General features: G+C 32.5%; 1 protein-coding gene across 1 annotated transcript in view; it reads right to left on the bottom strand.

The window, feature by feature from the left end:
• LOC126886431 (glyoxalase domain-containing protein 4) overlaps positions 1 to 14,122 on the bottom strand; it is a 74,134-nt gene extending 60,012 nt beyond the window's left edge. The window contains exon 1 of the mRNA XM_050653370.1: positions 13,976 to 14,122. The gene's annotated coding sequence lies outside the window, so the exon portion shown is untranslated. The remainder of the gene's footprint in view (positions 1 to 13,975) is intronic.
• Positions 14,123 to 17,584: the final 3,462 nt, after the last annotated feature.

Below are 17,584 nucleotides of genomic sequence, written 5' to 3'. Positions count from 1 at the left end.
TTTTTTTCGGACTTACGTTATTGTGAAAAAAAGCTCTCTGAGATAAACAATTTGAATAAAATTTAAACAACTGAATCAATCGCTTTGAATTTTTTGTCACATATTAAGCACCAAAGAACCCTCATTTGACAGAAATTTCAAAGCGGTATACTTATTTTTACAACAAATATTGCAAAATTATTTTTTTTAAATTTCGACCTTTTTTCACAATTATATTAACAATAAATGAGTGTACATATTAAACTTTGTAATACGCCATTTTAAAGCTTTTTCCATTCCCTCGAAGATGTTTGTACTAAGAAAACTATAAGTTTTACTGTTTTCTGTTTTATTGTTAAGGAAAAAAGACAGTTTTTTGACACTAAATTGTTTATAAATAAAAATGGCCGCCAGATCCTACGCAGGAAATAGTTACAATTTGTTCTTATAGGTATTACCTGCCGAAAAACGCTTCAGTGCCCTGGCTGTTGAAGTGTCATGAAAAAAACCTTATTACTCTGGACTATTATAGCCCAGCGTCATATTTTTACACTATTCCAAGATATTAATACACCACCTTAAAAATGTGTCTTTTTTTTGATGTCTCGAAGTTCATAAACCTGTTGTCCCATAAAATTGGGTTTGGACACATTGATTTCTTTAACTATAGTTTTCTCTTTATAATTAGCATATTTCTTTAATAGATCATCAATTTGTGCATTTATTGCATCTATCCAACATTATAATATATTATATCTTGTTTTGTCTGGCCTTTGTGTCATACCACAGATGCTGATAGGTTCATCTAAGATTTTTACTACATACTTTACACATAATGTACTTTATCAGTGAAAATATATTGCTACTTTAAAATATATTTATATTGTATACCATTAATACAAAATTGGCAAAACATTTTTTGGATATAAAAGATGATAAAAGTTTATAGCATTTGTTATTAAAATTGATGTAGGATGAAAAAACAGGAAATTTTGAAAAATAGATGTAGGAAATTTTTAAAAATACATAGTGTTGCTTAAATAAAAATTTTAATTAGTAGTAAAAATCAGCAATTCAAACTATCAGAATATTAATATTATCTAATTTGTTTTTAATTTAGTTTCCAATGTGTTATTCAATTTTTTAGTATTTTTAAAGTATCAAATAAAAATTGTTTTATGTATTTATTAATATTAAGATTTATTACCAGAGAACGGCAGTTCTCGCCAGTGGTGCACAATACAATACACCTACATGCGACACTGTATATACACGAAATTTTCGATTTTCTACTGATCTGACTGAATTGAAAATTGGGTTAAATTCCATCTTAAAGTCTAGGAAAATACTCGCCCATCCATATGTCAACTATCCATTTTGGCCCATGGGTGTGGATTTTACGGCCCTTCCCATTTAGGGTCTGTTTTTGGTTCTCGTCCCCAAAACTTCCAAAAATTTCAAAAATTTAAGTCCGACCTTTGCGGCTTCTGATAGCACTGATCATTACCTTTCCAACGCATGTCTAATTTTGAAAATCGGTTATGTTATACCATTCAAAAGTTACCGAGCTCAGAAGTATGACTCAATTTTTATTTAAAAAGGGGAAAATGTTTGTGGATATGTAATGTATGTATGTAATATGTATGTATGTGTGTGGAAAAGTTACACCGATCTGAATTTTTTTTCTGTGTTTCAAGAGGGGGTCATGGCCCATTCAGAACCGGTGTAGTTTGTGACTTTTGACTACCCATAAGCCAGCTATAGGGCTAGGTAGATATCAAATGGCATATTTTTTGGGCATATATATTAGGTTCAAGGAGAGACAGGAAAACCGCAAATACACCAAATCAATAGCGTTGAGTTAAGCTTTCAAATGGTGCCTAAGCGGTCAATATCATACCTACACACGGCTCAGTATAGCCGAAAAACTGAAAAATTAAATTTTTTTTTAATTTTAAACATTAAAATTTTGGTTTTTCGACAATTACTCAAAATTTCAAACTACGAATTGCGCCAATAACTGAGAGTTTGTAGGAGGACTCTAGACGCGTCTAACGGTGTATACCTCATATCTGGAAAAATTCGAATTTTTAAGTTATAGGCTTCATGAGTATGATCAAATCTACTTCTGATGGGAAAAACGGGTTTTCAAGCTCAATAATTCCTTCAATACTTTCAGTTATTATACTTGATCAGACTACGATCAAATCGGTTAAGCCGTTCAGAAGTTATCGAGCCCCAAAAGTATAATCCATTTAACCATTATTGCCGAAATGGTTTATGTAGTTGTAGTGGTTACGACGCTAAGTTTGATCGGGCAATCCGCGTTCATTTGCCGGCCATAATTATTAGGATAGCTGGGATATGAACTCGGATTGTTTTATCGCAAGCCTGGTGTCGTAACTACTAGATCATTTGGGAGAGAATGCGACAAAGGCCACCATTTATAACGCTTAACGTGTAATCGGGAAACATTACATTCAACTTCATACATTTAATATATAAAAAACTTTGAAAAACTCCTGATACAAGAATAAAAAGATCTGAAAATCTGAAGATTAAGAATTATCTTAATCTGTTAATCAGAATGTTAAATGTAGTAATCATAGTGTTATTTAATATTAACAAGAATAAAAAAACCGCCAAACGCCGTAAAAATGAGTGGCGCATACAATATTCCAGCTACAAAAGAGCTGATATGAATATTACGTGGCGCGAAAATGTATTTTCATTTTGATGGAAAATAAAATTCTAGTTTTATTTTGAACGATTTCTTCCATAATATTTGATAAATTTGAAGTAAAACGCCCCACAAAAGAGCCTCCTAAATGCAAACTGTATCAAAGTTACTCTTTTGTGTCGCGTTTTACTTCAAATTTAGCAAATATTATGGAAAAAATCTTTCAAAATAAAACTAGAATTTTATTTTCCATCAAAATGAAAATACATCTTCGCGCCACGTAATATTCATATCAGCTCTTTTGTAGCTGGAATATTGTATGCGCCACTCATTTTTACGGCGTTTAGCGGTTCTTTATTCTTGTTAATATTAAACAACACTATACATTTAACATTCTGATTTAACAGATTAAGATAATTCTTAATCTTCAGAATAAAATAAAATAATAAAAGCAATCTTATAAAATATATGTAATAAAATATCTCTATGTATATTTTAATGCATTAAATAAATATGACCTTTAACAACTGTCTAATTTGGGTATTAGACTGTCTGCAAGTTTTGAAAAAACAAATTAATAAATGTAAAACACTAACATACAGTTGATCCAACGGATCTTTGGACAAATGTAATGATTGATTTGCAAACAAGTTAAATCAAAATATTGTGAAACATAGGTCGGCATGTACAGTCAATGTAATTATTACAAATTATTGGCTATTATCTTGGTGGACATATTTTATAAAGTTATTTTATTGAGGTGTAATTACTCCAGTCGAATACAAAGAGGACTTGTTTAGGAACCAGGAATTATCGTAAATACCAGTAAATGATTTATTTGCGATTAAAATTACTTGCTAAAGCAAGTTATATCGGTGATAATATTGTAACGTTACAAACGTCACGTTTTGTTATCATCTTTTATTATCCTCTTTTATTATCTTACATTTAATATATCTCTTTTCATCTAAAATCTAAATCATCATACTGAACGTACCCCGTATATTCTTACTCTGTAAGTATCTGTCTTAATACGGAACATGCCTGCTACTGTATACGTCGCACTGTCATGAAAGTGACACTTCATCCCTACCCGCTGACACAAAATGAAAATGGAAGGGAAAAATTAATCTATTTAAAGAGATGAGCCCATAAGGCCCCATCTATTTCCAGACTTAATATTCCTTGGGGTAAGAATACATATTATCATATTTTAATTACATTTCTACATCTAGCAGTTTTTCTAATATTTTTTATATCTTACCTAACCTCCCATCTAAAAGCATGGTTTCTGATATTTTAGTTTTAAATATATCTTTTTAATTTACACACACTCCTGGTCAAAAAAATTGGGACACCTTAAAAATGGGCCATTTTTGATGTCTCGAATCTCCTAAACCTGTTGTCCGATTTTAGTGATTTTTTTAGTATGATATAGACTTATTCTTTAAGAATCTCGATTTAGTAATATTGTTGCTGAACATGTAAATGTCATAACATACCTGGTGTAACAATACTTCTGTGTTTTCCTCAAAGTTCGGAACACCGTCTGGAATATTATAGCATTTAAAAAATATTGAAATTAAAACTCAATTGTATTCTTAGGCTTTCTTAACATTATGTTTTTTGACTCATTCACTTATGTTGGATAATAAAAATGTTGGTACTTTAACAATTTAGCCATGTTCTTCATCAATACAGGGTGTTTCTAAATAAGTGCGACAAACTTTAAGGGTTAATTCTACATGAAAAAATAATGACAGTTTGCTTTATAAACATACGTCCGCAGATGCTTCGTCTTCGAAATACGGGATGTTGAATTTTTTCTTACAAACTGACGATTTATTTATTGCTCTAAAACCGGTTGAGGTATGCAAATGAAATTTGGTAGGTTTTAAGAGGTAGTCATTTTACATTTCTTGACATACAACTAAAAATTTTATATTCACCATTGGCGTGCATACAGAGTATATGACCGGGTTATATGACCCGTATGCACGCCAATGGTGAATATAAAATACATAACTGTACGTCAAAAAATGAGCAATAGTATAGCTACCTCTCAAAGCCCATCAAATTTCATTTGCATATCTCAACTGGTTTCAGAGCAATAAATAAATCGTCAGTGTGTAAGAAAAAATTCAACATCCCGTATCTCGGAAACGAAGCATTTGCAGACATATGTTCATAAATCAAACGGTCATTATTTTTTCATGCAGAATTACCCGTTAAAGTTTGTCGCGCTTATTTAGAAACACCCTGTATTGATGAAGAACATGGCTAGTTGTCAAAGCACCTAACTTTTTCATTATCCAACAGAAGTGAATGAGTCACAAAGCAGAATGTTAAGAAAGGCTAAGGCTACAATTGAGTTTTAATTTCAATATTTTTTAAATGCTAGAATATTCCACAGGGTGTTCCGAACTTTGATGAAAAAACACAGTATTATTGTTACACCCGGTATATAATGAACATGCAACAATATTAATACATCGAGATTCTAAAAGAATAGGGCTATAACATACTAAAAAAATCACTAAAATCGGACAACAGGTTTAGGAGATTCGAGACATCAAAAATCACCCATTTTTTGGGCAGGCGTGTATATGCAAGTTTAGTAATCAAATTTTAACTAAGTAATATTCAATATTAATTCCATTTAATTTATTCTTGTCATCTGCTACTCTTTTTGATTATTTCTTAAAAGAATGGCAGACGTGGCAAATTTTGGTTTATCTTCTTGATGATTGATATGTGTTTTACTCTTCTAGTTTTTTGGATAAGATCTACTTTTCTCCTTTCGGGAGAATGAAGCCCACCCCCGGCGATGCATCACTACAAGGCTGACAACTGCAACCAAATCGTCTAGACTACAGCACCCAACATCTTCAGCTGCAGGGATCTGAGGCCGAACATCTGCCCAGATCTATAAGAAGTCTACAGCAGTACCATTCGACAGCAAGAAGTTACCATCGAACCAACATCACAAGCCATGCATAAGTATAATCTAGAATTGTTAGTTTTTGGCAAGAATTTGAATATATTTGTTAATGCAATAATTAATAAGTCACATTTTTATTATATCTTTTTTGAACAATAAACATGATTGGTTAAAAATACTGTGTTGTTTGCTTCCATTCCGAATTTTCAAAGTTCATTTCTAAGATTAGGACAAGACGAACGCACACCTTGAGAGACTGAGCTAAGCTAAGGGTGTACCGATGGTTATCTTGGATGATTGAGGTAATATTTTCGAATAGTATTTCAATTAGCTGGGGTAGTCTAGGCAGGTACACAGGTAACATGTTAGCAGGTACAGCCTTCTACTTTGTCAACGATATCGCATTACATGCGATTTCATCACTTTTTTATGTACATATATTTTAGTCTTGATTTGGTTTATAGGTGCCCTACAGAAAGGATTAACTTATTGTGGTTTCTATGGACAAGCGGCTTAATTTTGCGATACTAGTTGATGTGAATAAAAAAGAGACTTAGGCCCGGTACTTTATGATTCGATTAACAGCCGGTTAGTTAACCGGGGTTTAATCGGGACCTCTTTAAGGTCTCTTGCGTTGTAATAAATGCAATTATAATTATTATTATATGTACTTATTTGTAATTATAATATTACTTGTAACTGCATTTATTACAACGCAAGAGACCCTAAAGAGGTCCCGATTAAACTCTTAACTAACCGGCTGTTAATCGAGACATAAAGTACCGGGCCTTAGTATAAAAAGTAATTGGTGAATAATTTCATGCATGTACATATGTACAAAGATCCAATGGAAATGGAAGAACCCGAGTTACTTACTTAGCAGGTAATCAATGGAAGAAATTGAAGAAAAGCAAGATATTTGGGGTAAAATTTTCTATGTAAGAAACATCATACAGCCAACAGGCAAAATGGTGATGTAGAACATTTTTGATTACCTTATATGCTCAATTCAGAGACGGCAACAACGCGTTGTGCGAAATAAAAATGTTAAACATTTTCACCAGTGTTTATCCCGATTTTTTGAGGTAATAGTGAGAAACAAATACCAGACTACATGCGAAAAATTGTATACGGACATAAACTATCTACAGTTCAAAGAAAAGTGTCAAAAATCATCCTGTAAGTTATAGAACTTTTTATTTTAATCAAAACAAACGACATTTAGAAATTCCGGTTCCGTGACAACAGATAAGAGAACAAAAGTCTTGATCAAATTGAAAGCGACGTTGCCGGTTTTTCAAAAAGTCTCAAAAATCCAAGAAAGGAAATCAACCAATTAATAATAAACTAAATAAACAAGCTTTGGAAGAAAAAAGAATTTTTAATATATTTAAATTCATACTCAATTATTGCTTGAGAAGTTCTAGAGCTTCTGACGGGTCGACCGGATAACTAGAACTTACCGCTTGCTATAATATAGAGTAAAAACACATCAAAAAGAAATAAAAATGGTGGATAGCGATGAACATAAAAAAGATCAGCTTTTAAAAATGATGCAATATTTAACAGATCAAACACAAGATCTAACAACGGAGGTAAAAGAAATAAAAGAAGAACAACGAGAATATAGAAATGACCTCAGAGAATTAAAAAAGAAATAAATGAATTCAAGCAAAGTAACCAACAACTAAAAAAAGAAAATGATGAAACAGGATCTAAAGATAGTGAAAATGAAGGTAGAACAGTTCGAGAAAGAGAAAAAGGCGAACAATGTTATTGTCCAGGGTCTACCGATGGATACAAATAACCCAAATGTAGTCAACAAGGTTATGGCAAATTTCGTGGAAATAGAATTAGGTATTAAAGTAGAAATAGAAGAAGCTTATAAAATAGGCGACAAAACATGTCTTGTAAAACTAAAAAACAAAAATGAAAAACTAAAAATTATGAAGAACAAAAACAAACTAAGGAAATCAAAGCCGGAAATATACATCAATAACGATCTAACGCAAGAAGAGATGAAGATACAAGAAATACGGAAAATTGCAAAATTTCCAAAAGAAAACGGTAAGAACACTAGAGTAAGTTAGCAAAAATTAAATATTGACGGGGCTATAATATGGAAATGGAACAAAGAGAAGAATGAACTGGAAAGGGCAAACCAAGACACGTCGAACAACTGATAAAACAACAAATATCGGAAACAACACAAAAAACGGACACGAAAATGGGAAAGGAAAAGGACCTGAATAGATTAGATAAAATAAAACATACGAACAGAAAAAATATACCTAATAAAAAAATGAAAAAATGTGTGATCAACTAATAATAAGTACGTGGAACATCAGAACAATGCTTGAACCAGGAAAAATGCAGGAGATCGTCTCAGAACTAGAAAGATACCAAATTGATATTGCAGTGATTCAAGAAATTAGATGGGCAGGTCAAGGAGAAATAAATAGAAAAAACTACACACTACAGTACTCTGGACATGGAAAACAAGGTCAATATCGAGTTGCTTTGGTCAATATGGAGTTGCTGGGAAAAATAAAAAATAACATTATGCAATTTAAACCAATAAAGGAACGTATGACTTACCTGAGAATTAACGCCAAACCGTTTAATATATCAATCATAAATGTATATGCCCCAACTGAAAGTGCTGCTGCGGAGGAAAAAGACGAATTGTATGAGGAACTCGAACGAGAAATGGAGAATGGACATCCTAAGTCTTGACGTCACAAAATTGGGAGGAGCTTATATTTGACTCCAAACAATTTTGTTTATAATGTTAAACACTTATAGGGAATTTTTAATTTATTGTTTACGTGGTTTGTGTGACAAAATAAGACTTTTCATTTAGGTATTTAGTTAAAGAAACGTGCCAATGAAGAGATTTTTATTCGTTTTTGCCCAGGTGAGTTAATTTAATGCAATGATTAGAACGTAAACAGTTTTGAGGTTATGTTTATTTTCAACCACTAAGGAATAAAAACCACCTGAGCAAAAACGAATAAAAATCTCTTAATTAACACGTTTCTTTAACGAAATATCCAAATGAAGTCTTATTTTGCCACACAAAGCACATATGTACCTAAATGAAAAATTCCTTATGACCATTTAATGTTACAAACAAAATTGTTTGGAGTCAATATAAGCTCCTCCCAATTTTGTGACATTTGTGACGTCAGACTTAGGCTGTCCATTTACCTAGAGAAGACACAATACTGGTAATGGGAGATTTTAACGCCCAAGTAGGTACGGAAGACTACATTAACCAAGTAGCAGGCAGCAGGTAAGCACACATTACACGAAAAAATAAATGAACGGTCAACGACTATGTAACCTAGCAGCTAGTACTAATATGATTATCGTTAGTACAAAATTCGAACATCCTAAATATTATAAAGTAACATGGATTTCCTCAGACCAAAAAACATGGTCACAAATAGACCAGATACTGATTACAAGAAGGAAGCAAACATAGGTAACAGACGTGAGAACCTACAGAGGTGCACATGCAGACACACACCATTTTATGGTAACTGCAAAGGTAAGACAAAAAGTCAAAAGAACTCTAAAAACACAACAAAAAACAAATGGCACATAGAAAAACTGAATGTTCCAGACATAAGGATTAAGTATGCTGATGACATGAACAAAAAAGTGAAGGAACAGTGAAAACATACAAAGGATATAGAAACAGAATGGAGAAATATAAAAAAAATGTATAAATGAAACAGCGGATGTACACATAGGGATGATAAGAAACAAAAAAACAAGAATGGTATAACGAAGAATGCCATAACATGCTAAAAAAGAAGGTAGAAATGAGACAAATGTGGATAAGAACAAATAGACAGGATTATAGGGAAGAATACAATATAGAATAAGGAATGAATGTAAGAAAAAATAAGGAAAATTAGATGTGCCTGGTTGGATGATAAGATAAAAGAAAGTAAGAACAGAAACACAAAAGAATTCTATAAGAAAATTAGTGAGCAGAACAAAACCTTTAAAGGAAAGATAAAAATGGAAAAGTATCAGAAAACGATGAAGAGTATTAAGAAATTTAGACTAACTATTTTAAAGAATTATTAACAGAACAAGAAGATCAAGGCCTAAATGAAAACGTAGAAGAAGAGACAATGATGTCAGGAAACCAGCTACAAAGACCAACAAAAGAGGAAGTTTATGAAATTATTAGTAACAGCCGTAATGGTAAAGCCTCAGGATCGGACTGTATCAATATGGAGCTTATAAAATATGGTGGTGAGGAATTAAAAGATAAACTATACAATTTAATAAAAGATATATGGGACGAAGAAAAAATGCTGGAAGAATGGTACAAAGGACAAATTATCACGATTCATAAAAAAGGAGACCAACAGATGTGTAATAACTACAAAGGACTGACACTATTAAACACAGCATTATATAAAATCATGTCCGGCTTAATACAACGAAGACTGACCGAAGCTACGACGAATATCATAGGACACTATCAATGCGGATTTATTAAGGGAAAGTCTACAACAGATGACATACATATACATATTGGTTATATACGGTTAAACAAATTATGGAAAAACTCATGGATATAAAATAGAAATTGAACTGCATTTTATAGATTTTCAGCAAGCATTTGATACAATAAAAAGATCAAAATGAATGGTAGCTCTGAAAGAAATAGGAATACAAAATAAATTAAGAAGATTAATACAAATGACAATGAGTAGAACTGTAGTAAGTATAAAAACTCAAGTAGGCGACACAGAAGAATTTATCATCAATAAAGGGGTTAGACAAGGAGATTCGTTATCAGCAACTCTGTTCAACTTACCCTAGAATACATCGTCAGGAAGATCAACAAAGACACCCTCATAACGAGAGAAGGACAAATAATAGCATACGCTGATGATAGTATGATGATAGGTGCTAATAACAAAAAATAGAAAAACAATGGAACGAATGTTAAACGAAATGGTAACAGAAGGAAAAGTAATGGGATTAAAAATAAACCAAGAAAAACCAAAATAATGAGATTTGACAGAAACTTTGAAAACAGAAAGGTTAGAGTAGGAGAATACATTTTTAATAACAAGCAATGGAGAAAGAGAAACAGAAATCAAAGAAGTGATTATTACAGCAAATAAGAGCTTCCATGCAATTAAAAAGCTACTAAAAAGTAAGTTATTGAGTAAGAAATCGAAAATGAAGGTATACAAAACAATAATTCGACCGACGATGGTGTATGCAGCCGAAACCCTTAGCATGACAAAAAAACAAGAGGAAAACCTTAGAATACAAGAAAGAAAAATACTAAGAGCAATATTAGGACCAATAAAATAAATTACAATTATTTAGGCAAAGAACGAACCTTGAGCTACTGGAAGAAATTAAGGAAGATATAGTGTGTAAAATAAAACAGCAAAGAGCAAAATGGCTAGGACACATATGGAGATCTACGACGATATTATCAACTACAACGATATTTTCAATATTGGAATGGACACCAGCTGGCAGAAGAAGATGTGGAAGACCAAGATCTACATGGTTACAAGAAGTAGTAAATGATCTCAACAAGGCGGGTATATGACAATGAAAAGAAAAAACAAGAGATAGGAAAGAGTGGAGAAAAATAACTGAGAAAATTAAATAAAGAACATGAGGACTGATCTACCTCAAAACATAGATCTAGAGAGATTAAGCGGCGTAACCCCTAAAGGGGTGTTTAGCCACTATATATATTATATGCTCAATTCAGAGGATGTAGCACAAAATAAAGATAATATGTGAATATACTTCTAATAGCAAGCCCTTCTTCTAGACTGGGCTCACTGCCCATATTTTAGATACTTGCACGCAGTTATATAGAGCTGGAGAGGGATAAATTTGATTTCTTCAAAACTTCTGCCAAAGAAAAATAACCGGAATCTGACTATAAAGACCTATCTCAAACAACCAGACATAGAAGCTAATGCCAGACTTTTTTTGACGACTCTGCAAATGATGAAAAGAAAGATTCACAGTCGAAATCTTTATCCCCCTAATTGATACCCTGGGCGTTCGTCTAAAACAGATTGTTCTTTCACTTGAAAACTCTGAATTCCAAAGAGTTGAGACAATGTTGCAAATAATTTGCTGAAATCTATTATGAAGATGTAAACGAGAAAGAGTTAGAAATTGAATGTCTGCATTTAACAGAATACTTGAAAATTAATCAAAGTAAAAATGAATCAAGTGACAGTATTCTGGAAATATAATCTTTTAAAAGAGAACAAAATTGAAGACATCTTTCCTAATGTAGAAATGGCACTGAGAATCTCTTTACACATGATGGTAACAAACTGCAGTTGGGAAGGATCTTTCTCCAAATTAAAACAAATAAAAAATTAATTAGGAAGTAGGTACAATGCGAGAGAAAAACTTGATTTCTACCAGCCAATGGAGCAAGCGGGATTTCGTACCGGATTTATAACAAATGATCACCTACAGAGCATTAAAACGGTAATAGAAAAGACTATCGAATACAATCGACCACTCGTTTTGGCTTTTGTAGATTTCCATAAAGCCTTTGACATGGTAGAAGGTAGAATTTGACAAAATTCTGGAAGCACTACAAGCATGCCGCATTGACTACCGATACACAAGGTTAATTTACAATACATACAAGAATGCAACTATGTCAGTGAAACTACATAAAAACACGGACCATATCCCAACCAGCACAGGAGTCCGACAGGGCGATACCTTATCGCCTAAACTGTTTTCCGCAGTACTAGAATATGTTTGTAAAAAACTTAACTGGGAAGAGCGAGGCCTGAATATTGACGGTAGAAGATTAACAAATTTGAAATTCGCAGACGACATAGTTTTATTCTGTGACAACCTTAAGGAGATGAACTTCATGAACTTCAGTTAGTGTGTGCCAGTGTAGGTCTTAAAATAAACATCTCCAAAACAAAATTCATGACAAACCTAGTACCTAGCGGAAATATCAATATTGGAGACAACGAAGTAGAGCTAGTGGAAAAATACATGTACCTTGGACACGAAATAAAGATTACAAGAGACAACCAAACATGCGAACTACAAAGAAAAATAAACCTAGCATGGGCAGCCTATGGAAAACTCAAAGACATCTTTAAAAGCGATATACCAATTTCCTTAAAACATAAAACATTTGACCAATGTGTGTTGCCTGTGATGACTTATGATGCCGAAACTTTGACATTGACAGCTACAACTTCTAAAATGCTGCAAATAGCCCAGAGGAAAATGGAAAGGTCAATGCTGAGTATATCGCTTCGTGACCGAGTTAGAAATGAAGACTTAAGACGAAAAACAGGAGTTACCGATGTAATTTCCTGAATTGCCACCCTGAAATGGAACTGTGCCGGACACGTCGCCCGAATCAGTGATGGGAGATGAACGAAGAGATTACTTGAGTGGAGGCCGAGATTAGACAAAAGAAGTAGAGGAAGACCACCTACTCGTTGGACTGACGATCTCAAGAAAATGTCTAGAAATTGGATGCAAAGTGTTCAAAATAGAGCACAATTAACAAAAATGAGGGAGGCCTATGTCCAGCAGTGGACGCAAAGGGCTGGATGATGATGATGACAATGCTTCAATAGGGATTAAACAGTTTGTAGGTAATGTCGATAGAATGTGATATGTTCGAAAACATAGATATAAAGATGTGATTAATGATTTTGCTCACCTCAAATCTAGAAGGGTGCCTCTTCAATCAGCACTTATAAGGACTAATCGTGGATGATAATTACATTGTATGTATTACATTATTTTAATTATCTATTCACAAGTAGGAAAAATGAAAGAATTTCCTGTCACTGTGTCATACAAAAAATTGGCCAGCGCAAGTACATGTAATAATTATTATTACATGTACTTGCGCTAGGCAATTTTCTTTGTGACACGGTGACAGGAAAATACAGCGTGTTTTATATGTTCGTTCATGGGTATTCTTTCATTTTTCCGACTGTATGTACTTTCTCTATTCTATCAAAATACTGCTTTATTATCGGCCAGGGGCCCCATTTTACTAATGTGCCCAAGGCCTCTAATAGGTGAATGACGGCCCTGCCTAATAATGCTGGAAGCATAAATATTGTACTTTTAAATATACCACTAGTACCATTAGTGAACATATGGAACCATAGTACTATGGTATATTAAATTTGGCAAAGATAAGTAAGCACTATTTTAATGTCGTGTTACATAAACTTTTATAAAACAATATGTTTAACAATAGAAAACAACCAATTAGAACAACCATTACAAATTAAAAAAATTAAGTTAATGTTAAAAAAATAGTTTTGCGTTATACATAAAAAATATTAATCACTTACCAATTTTCCAAAGAACAACATATGCTAACTACTTTTAATCTCATAAATAATTATGATTTTTAATTTAATATAATGATCAACCGGAACTGTCAATTTTTAAGGTTAAGTACATAAACATAAAAAGTCTTGACTTGACAGTCTTGACATGTTTTTGACACAGGGTTGAGAGATCAGTTTTTACTTTTTCAGTAGTTTTGCTTTCAGAAATCAGTAGAAATCAGGAGATTCTATTTAGGCCATGTAAATACAGTAAAACAAAAAAACCTGTGTATTATTCAGTCACCTGTTAAAATCGGCCACCTGTACTAACGGCCAGTTTCAAAATTCTCAAAACCAATTATATGAAGATTTCCCTATTTAAATAATCCAATACCAGCAGAGCCGTGCGGTACATCTTTTCAATATGATGCAAGTCTTCGAAATGCCGCCCTTTAAATATTATTGAAAATAACTGTTATTTTTATTGAAAGGAACTACACAAAATAAACGAAAATTTTTATTTTAAAAACAAAACATACTCTAAATTAAATTAAATATGTATTAACACTAGATTAAGTGGGTAGGTGCAAAATTTGCTTGCAATGCTTTTTAGATGCATTCATTTTTTTTCGAATCCCGAGAAAACTAATTAGTGTTTTTGAAAAATTTATATGCAGAATAAAAGACTATGTACCGGGTGTCCCAATAAGAATGGCTCTCGGCCATATCTCAGGAACCGTTTATAGTAGAGCTTTTAAATAAAAAAAATTATAACAAAAGTTGCCTCAGGAAAAGGCTGGAAATTATTTTCATAATTGTGGGACGACCGCTAGAGGGCGTAATTGAATATCAAAAATTAAAAAATCTAAATTTTACAAAATTTTCTTAATGAAGGGGCATTGGAAATCCGATCGTCGTATTCTTCATAAAATTCTACGCATATTTGATTTCACAAGTTTAGGTCTACCTTTGGAAACAAGAGGTGGGGGTGAGTGGGAACCTTGTTATGAAAAACTGGCTGTGAGTCCGGTTCTGCTTAATCAAATTTTGCAAACTTGGTCTTGTTGAAGACAGATCTTTTTCATCAATGTAAAAGTTATGATTTCGAACCAACTTACTGAGTAATATGCCAGCTAGAAGGCGTTATTTAATTTTTTTCAGAAATCTAGTTTTCTTTGGAAAATATTAAATACAAACATGCATTTTTAATACCATATTACAAAATTAGACAAAATTAGCAACAGAATAGCGAAAACCGCATGTTAATACCTTTTTTATATCTCGAGATATCTTACAAAACGTGTAAATTTAAAAACATAACTATTACTGTCACCGGTAAATGAAGTTTAGGAAAAGTAGCGTGCTACGGAAACAACAAAGAAACATTTTCTAGCTGTCAACGTATATTAGGTCTTTTCAACGCTTCTCATTTGTTTCGAGCCTCGTTCATATCTCGTATATTAATATTATACACGGATTATACGGCATATGACAGAGGCTCGAAACAAATGAGAAGCGTTGAAAAGCCCTATTACAAAGAAATAAAAACAACTATTTAGTGATGACATAAATGTTAAAATTTTTGCCCATCATTTTCGTTGCAAACATTTACTCTTTCACGAGTAGATTGAACAGCAGTCTCAATTTCTGCTCTCGATATGCTTTGAATGGCGTTTAGGATTCTCTGTTTAATGTATTCTAGAGTAGTGTATGATGGGCAACAATTTGAATATTTAGGTCGTCACTAAGTAGTTCTTTTTGTTCTTTGTTATATTAAATTTTAATAGTATTGTGTCTCTTTATATTGTTGTTTTAATTAACTATATTTTTATACGTTGACATCCGGAAAATGTTTTTTTGTTTTTTTCCACAGCACACTACTTTTCATTAACTTAGTGATTAAAAATGCATACTTGTATTTAATATTTTCCAAAGAAAACTAGATTTCTGAAAAAAATTAAATAACGCCTCCCAGCTGGCTTATTACTTATTAGGATGGTTCAAAATGATCACGCTTACATTGAAGAAAAAGATCTGTCTTCAACAAGACCCAGTTTTCAAAATTTGATTTAGCAGAACCGGACTTACAACCATTTTTTCATAACAAGGTTCCCACTCACCCCCACCTTTTATTTGCAAAAGTAGAGTTAAACTTGTTAAATCAAATATGCGCAGAATTTTATGAAGAATACAATAATCGGACTTCCAGTGCCCCTTCATTAGGCAAATTTTGTAAAATTTAAATTTTTTAATTTTTGATATTCAATTACGCCCTCTAGCGGTGGACCCACAATTATGAAAATAATTTCCAGGCTTTTCCTGAGGAAACTTTTGTTATAAAATTTTTTATTTGAAAGCTCTACTATAAACGGTTCCTGAGATATGGCCGAGAGCCATTCTTATTGGGACACCCGTACATTATTACCGAGGGCCGAAAGTACCTGAAAATATCTATGTTTATTTGAATCATTTACAGGGTGAAAAAAAAAAGAGAAATTGAGTGTAATTTTTAATTTTAAATCATCTTATTCAAAAGAATCTTTTTGTTTATTCTAAGGGACTTTCTGTCCTCGGTAATACTGTAATCTTTCAATCTGCATTTAAATTTTTCAAAAATATTTATTAGTCTTTTCAGCATTCGAAAAAAAGTGAATGCTTTTAAAAAGCATTTGCAAGCAAATTTTGCGCCTATGCTCTTAAGTAAAATTTACAAAAATTATAACTTTACTCTTCTGACTTTAATTTTGGCAAACTCGTCAATCAGATTGGTGTAGTCTAGTGGGGATAGACAGTAGGTGTAGCAGCTAGTCAGATCTGTTGAAATAAGTGCTAAATTTTTTAGTTTTGTTCGTCTTATGGAGCTTCGTAAATAGTTTTTAATTTTGAAAAATTTCTTTCCCCACTAGCTACGAGACAGGGTGTGTTAATAAAATTTTTAGTTTACAACTAGATCTGAGTATAAAGAAATTAGGTCATTTTCGCACAAATAGTTCAAAACCTCTAGAGGTTTCATGGAGTATGGTATCATTTGAAATATATCACGTAATTCTTCTAGATCATTATATCATCAGATTTTTTTTCTTTTTCTATTGAAAGTATTGAAGATTCATGCAATATTTTTCTAGTGTTTCATCATCTATTTCCCTCAATTTAAAAATATCATAAAAACTTAAAATTTTTATTATAAATTTCTAGAAGCGAAAATCGATCAATCAAAGAATTAACGGCAATGTCTAAAATATAGATGAACAAATTTATTTTAAATTTAGCTTCATCTGTTAAGAGCTCGTCCAAAGATTTTTCGTAGTCAAATAAACGCTTTTTTCTCCTGGATCGAATTTCATTTTCAGCTGGAAATTCGGAACTTATATCAAAATTTTCTGCAATTTCATTAAATTTTCATTTGGTCAATAGCCATATTGTCTGTAACTTTTTATTTTTTCTACAGTTTCTGACAACATTTTTACACAATCTGACAATTTTTTTTATTTAACTGATTATGCCGCCCCCCTTGTGATGCCGCCAGATGCGACTGCCTCGCTGCATCATAGCACGGCACGGCCCTGAATATTATGACCTGGTATTTACGGCCATCTTTATAATACGGAGGCAGCCAAATAATCTCGTATT

The sequence above is a fragment of the Diabrotica virgifera genome, chromosome 6 (assembly GCF_917563875.1).
Source record: "Diabrotica virgifera virgifera chromosome 6, PGI_DIABVI_V3a".
NCBI lineage: Eukaryota > Metazoa > Arthropoda > Insecta > Coleoptera > Chrysomelidae > Diabrotica > Diabrotica virgifera.
This window is presented reverse-complemented; position numbering and strand designations above follow the sequence as displayed.